The sequence below is a fragment of the Trachypithecus francoisi genome, unplaced genomic scaffold, assembly GCF_009764315.1.
Source record: "Trachypithecus francoisi isolate TF-2019V2 unplaced genomic scaffold, Tfra_2.0 Lachesis_group2, whole genome shotgun sequence".
In the NCBI taxonomy this organism is placed as follows: domain Eukaryota; kingdom Metazoa; phylum Chordata; class Mammalia; order Primates; family Cercopithecidae; genus Trachypithecus; species Trachypithecus francoisi.
In genome coordinates, this window is record NW_022681465.1 from 69,312,445 (window position 1) to 69,318,444 (window position 6,000).

General features: G+C 46.2%; 1 protein-coding gene across 1 annotated transcript in view; it reads right to left on the reverse strand.

Annotated features, from left to right (window-relative positions):
- Positions 1–5,355, reverse strand: part of PRLR (prolactin receptor) — a 165,947-nt gene extending 160,592 nt beyond the window's left edge. The window contains exon 1 of the mRNA XM_033179343.1: positions 4,909–5,355. The gene's annotated coding sequence lies outside the window, so the exon portion shown is untranslated. The remainder of the gene's footprint in view (positions 1–4,908) is intronic.
- Between the last annotated feature and the right edge of the window lie 645 nt (positions 5,356–6,000).

A 6,000-nucleotide genomic window follows, 5' to 3' on the forward strand; every position in this document is an offset into this window, starting at 1 on the left:
TCGCCTGCTAACCAGCAGCATGAGGGTGGGGGAGAAGGAAAAGGGACCACTTTTCTCTCGCGCTTCACCAAATAACTGCATATGGGGGCAGATGAGAAGGAGCCTGACACAAGAATAGAGGAAGAAGTTACATTTGGAAGAAGGGAGAAAAAGTTCCTATCATGTATTTGTCAACTTACTAGTCTAGATCAGTGCTATTCAATGGAAATATAATGTGAGTCATATATGTGATTTAAACATTTCTGTTAAGCCACATTAAAAGGAAAAAGGTAAAATCAATTGTAATATATTTCATTTAAACTAGTATAGCTAAAATATTATCATTTCAACATACAATCAATATAAAAATTAAGACAGTTTACTTTTCCTTTTGTTTTTGTTTGAGACAGAGTCTAGCTCTCTCACCCAGGCTGGAGTGCAATGGTGCGATCTCGGCTCACTGCAACCTCTGCCTCCCAGGTTCAAGCGATTCTCCTGCCTCAGCCTCCCAAGTAGCTGGGATTACAGGTGCCCACCACCACGCCCAGCTAATTTTTGCATTTGTAATAGAGACAGGGTTTCACCATGTTCCTCAGGCTGGTCTCGAACTCCTGAGCTCAGGCTGGTCTCGAACTCCTGAGCCTTGGCCTCCCAAAGTGCTTGGATTACAGGCATGAGCCACTGTGCCGGGTCGAGACAGTTTACTTTTTCAGGGAAATACTAGATCTTTAAAAATCTGGGGTGCATCGTACATTTACAGTACATCTCAATATGAAATAGCCACATTTCAAGTGCTCAATAGGCACATGTGGCTAGTGGCTACTGTACTGGACAGTTCAGGTGTAGGTGCACTAACTGGAATTTGAGACATCAAATACAAATCATCATCAACATTTAGCTACTTAATGTACTTTTGATACTCTCCTTCTACCGGCTCCCTCACTTTCTCCAGAAGACATTATCTCAAAGGCCACATGCTGTGTTAGCAAATAGTTGTGGGCTTTGGAGTGAAATAGACTAAGGGAGTCAAATACCAGCTTCGTAACCTTGGACTAGCTCCTTAACCTTGATGAGTCTTGGTTTCTTCAACTGCAAAATAAAAACAAATACAGCTAACTCACCAGATTATTGGGAAGATAAACAGAGTGTACGGCACAGCCTAGAAGAGTACAGTAGGCATTGAAACAATAAGTCCCCCTATATGCAACTCAACTTCTAAAGGGCCCATCTTCAGACTTTAAGCTCTACTGCTTCATTTACTTCAATTTAAGAACTTTCTCTTGAGAGTTCTGCTAAGGTCGCCCTTTCCCTAGACTTTCACAGGGCTGGCTCCCTTTTTGAAAACGTGGGTTTAAGTTCAAGGGTAACCTTTGTATGGCAGTCTTCTCTGATTGCCCTGTTGAAAGTTGCTCCCACTCCCTGTCCCTCTCTAGCCTTCAGCCTCTATTTTCTTCATAGCATTTATCAGTATCTGAAATGATTTTATTTATGTATTTGTTCACCTGACTGTTTTCTGTCACTCTCTCTGGCATAGAAGCCCCACAAGGGCTGGGATCCTGTGTGTCTCATTCCCCACTGTGTCATCAAGTGCTGAGCACAAAACAGAGCTCAGCAAATGTTTGTCGAATAAATGAATGCAAATGTGCTCAGCACAGCGAGGTAAAGGTAAGTGGTGTAAAGATTCTAAAGGTGGTAGAGAATGAACATTCCTCTGTTTAACTAAAAGGATTACCAAGGAAGTCAGTGACAGAGAGCCAGCCTCACCTGCTAATGTTGGGTATTGCCAATCTTGAGTCTAATGGCTGGGCTTGGGAAGGGCCAGGAATATTCTTCTCCCATAGGTGATCTTGTTGTTGCTACCTGTTAATATGTATCACAAGCCAAGTACATGTTCACACCACTTCAAAGCACCCACTAGATTTGGCTGTTCCTGCCTTTTAGAAGAATCTTAATCCAGTCGACTGATGCAAGTTTCTGACATCGGGGAGCTTGGGAGCACTGAGTAGTGGAAAAAGAGTGGGCGCCAAAGTCAGACAGACCTGGGCTTGGATCCTGGTTCTTCCTTTCCTGAGCTAGGCAGATGCGGTGTGTGGGGTGGGGGGCGTATGTACATTTCTATGTTTCAGTTTCCTTACTGGTAAAGCTTTAAATGATAACTCATACCCTGCAATCTTGCTATGAGAATTAATTGAGGCAATGTGTGAAAGTGCTTAGCACATCTTAAAGGCTCAATAAATAGTAGGCATCAATATTGCTATCTTTGCATGCAGGAATACCTCACCAAAGTATACTGATCTTTGGCTACTCTGTGGATATCCAATTTCCTTTTAAGTTTCACGTTTCCTTCTTTCATTGCTACATCAGCTGACCACTTGCAATGGAGGCACCAGGACCCCATGGAGAGAGAGTATATGCTGAGTTGGCTACATCTGTGCCAAGCTGTGAAAGATGACAGTGGAGACATTTCTCTCTACAGTTTCTGAACATGGACCCAGCCACAAGACTTCTTTCCATGCCTGGCTGTTTTCAGCTACAGGCACAACTCTAGCTGTTTTGTACTCAAGATTACGGGTCAAGAGAGACTTGAGAGACAGGTCAAGTATCCATGCCGGTCTGGACATATTTTACTTGCCGGCAATACATAGTACTCTGCTTGACATTGCACAATTGGAACAGCCAGTCTGACTCTGTATTCTGAGCCCACCACTCCATTTTGAGCATAACTAGACCAGAACTAATTTTACTCAAGACAGAGAGTAAACTGTTCTAAAAAGCATGAGACTATTGAACACTTACTTATGGTGCCACATTAATGTTAATAAAAACAGCTTATCGTTGACTATGGGCTAGGCATGATACATAGCATTTCCATTCTCCCAACAACCATGCAAAAAAAAAAAAAAAAAGAAAGAAAGAAAAAAAGCAGCATTATTTTCATTGTGCTGATAGGAAAAGTGAAGCTCAGGGAAACTCAGAGGCTTGCTCAGTGTGGGAGTCAAGTTCTGAAGCCCAGTCTGCTGAGTTCCAAAGCCCTGTGTGTTTTCTGATGTACCTTGCTAGCATTGCTTGTGGAACACCCAGGGTCCCCAGAGACCTGAGTCCTTAGTCCTCTAAAGGCAAAGTACAGAGGTTCAAAAGAATACGGCTGCCTACTCATACTATGCCTCGGGGAGCAAAGAGTGCTTCATTTCCAAACAAAGCCTTGGCCTCCCTGCCATCCAGCTAGGTGACCTGAAGAGCCCTCTGATTCAGACAGCGATCCTCTTTAGATGGCTCTCCAGTGTTGGTGGGACTGAAAATTCTAGGGGTAAGGACTGTCGCCTTAGGAGAGTCATTAAAAAGTTGTGAGGAGGTGTCCCCTGGAGTCAGAGGCTGGTAGAGCTCTGGAGAGAGCATGTGGGGAGCTCACCTATGACAGGGGAGCTGTCTCCTTCAGCAGCGTGGCTGACTCCAGACCCCTAAGAAGGCTGTGGATTACTCCTATAGTCAGCACAACTGCCAGCAAGGAGTCGGCTGGGTGGTCTTGATGCAGGAGGGACAACAGATTGTCACCTGGGGTTCAGGCATGGCTTTCAGGGAGTATCCACAAATCCTCAGGGATTGCACATAAAATTTTATGTCCATGCCATATGCATTTTCCCCCAGGAAGAGGACTCACAGCTAATCCTCAAAAGGACCTATCACCCCCAATTTTTAAGAACCACTGAAATTAATATTTTCATCTGCTCCTCTCTTGCACTATTCAGCACTTCCACCTCATTAAACATTTATATATATGTAAATAATTAATTCCCTAAACTTTGCAGGAAAAAATCGAAGCCCAGAGAGGGTAAGTATTTTGCCCAAGTTTGCACAGCGAATGGTCAGGATTGGGATTAGCAGCACTTCCCTGGTCAAGTGAAGCACGATTTCAGGTGGGAAATCTTTGCCAGTCAACTTGACAAATGAAGACAAAGTGATCCCTCCTGATTAATAATAATGTTTTGCAACCATTTTCAAGTCGGGTCATAGAATCCCCTATGTTGCTTGTTCTTCGGGCAGTGTGGGTTGCTTCCTCAGGATACAGGTAGAGGTCACTAAAAGGATAGTTTTCTACTCAAACAGCCAGAACTCCAGCCCTTGCCTTCCCCTGCGGCAGCACTCGGGCCGGCCCTCCAGTTACCTGAGTTTGCCTGACTTTAACCAACTCCCCTTCCCTTCCCTCCTCCCTCCTCTAGCGGGCTCTCCTTCCAGCTTCCTCCCGGGCTGCAATTCCTCTGCCTAGGTCCGTCTGCCTCCGTCCAGCTCCGGCTTCCGGCCCAGAGGCTGCTCACCTGCCCCTACGCCTGCTGACTTTTGGGAGGAGCAACACCTTTCGGGTCAGCATTGCTAATCCTAAACTTTCCCCGCCGGATGCCCGCGAGGCTGCTGCGGCGGCGGCTGCTGGTGGGAGAGTCTGGAGTCCGGCTGTCAGCACATCACCTGTCTGCGCCCCTTCCCCCTCCCTGCCCTTTTTTCCTTTTCTTTTTATTTTGACGCAAATAATTTATATTCTGAGAATCCCACAATCAACGCCGAAACTCATCCCACAATCAACGCCGAAACTCATGCTCAAGGATGCAGGTGAAGATGCCTTTGACAAAGACGAATGAGAGCCGAGTGCAGTTTGTAAAAGCTGGGGTTGGGGGCAGTGGTGGAGGCAAAGCACCTTAAGAGTATTTTTTAGCCCCTCTGAGAAGGGACATCCGGGCGGAAAGCGGGCGGATCCTGGGCTTCCCTGCCGGCTGCGGCTCTGGCTCCCGGCTGGCGTTCTCTCCAGTAGCCCGCGCTGGCGGCCACCGCGCTTCCCTTCCGCACGCGGGCCTCGAACCCGCAGCCCGGACAGCGGCCGCCCGCGCCGCCCCTGCCGCGCGCCGTTGGAGGCGGCCTCAGCTCGCCATGGGTACTCACTTTTGCCGGGGAGCAAAGTCTGCCATATCAGTCGATGAGCACTTCCTGCACGAGGAGGTGAAGCTCCATTGTGTGGAAAGCTGTTTCGCGAACGGTCGGTAAAATCCAGAAAGAGGGAGAATGAGTGAGTAAGGCAGAAAGCCCAGCCCAGAAAACCGGCGTCTGGGGATTTCAGCCTCCGCTCCACTGTCCCCAGTCCGGTGGCTCCGTGAGAAGAAGCTCAACTCCGTGCACTTGTTCACTCTTTCTTCATGAGAGGAGGAGTCAGTGTTGCAACATTTATGTTCCTTGCTGGAGGCAAAACAGTGATTTTCTTCAGCATGCAAAACGTCCAGAGCCTGCCAGTTTTACAAGGCGACGGAGGTAGTTGGCGGAGCTAGAATCCTGCGAAGACGTGAAGAAACAACTGATTTCCCCCAGATTGGTTTTGCATGATTAGGGCCACACGTCTTTGAGACTGTACCAGAAAATAGACGGACAAAACAATAATAAAAATGACTTAGTGAGTTGAAAGACCTCAAAGATGATATTTTTCCAGGCAGCCAAGATGTGGAGTGTCTCCGTGTCAAATTTCTTTCCTTATTTCTGAGTAACATTGAACAGCAGCTTGACAATAGTTGAGAGGTTCTCCAGGGATTTGAATTGCACCTTGCCTGAGGAGTCAGATAGAAAGGAGCAAAAGAAGATAGTGACCTAAGAAGGTTTTGCTTTTTTTCTTTTTCTTTTTTTAATACCCAAAGCGCAAACTTCCAGGGTGCTGTGTTTATTATCTGCCATATGAATATAATGCATAAACATTGGTGGTGCCTAAATAGCCCCACTTCTGTTGTTTTCCACAAATAAAGAATTGATCTTTTCTAACGGGCTGCATGATGTTCTGAGTTTTCTTTTTCTTGAAACCACACCCAACCGCCTTTTCTCTTGCAAAAACAAAAACCCCACCTTTAACAGTACTGAAACAAATAGTAGCAGCTGCCTGAATCAAATAGTTACTTCTGGCTATGTATGTTGCTGGTGTCATTTGATGCCATAATAATTAATGCATCCGATTGTTACACAACCCAGAGGGCCACCGAGGAAATATTTTTTAAA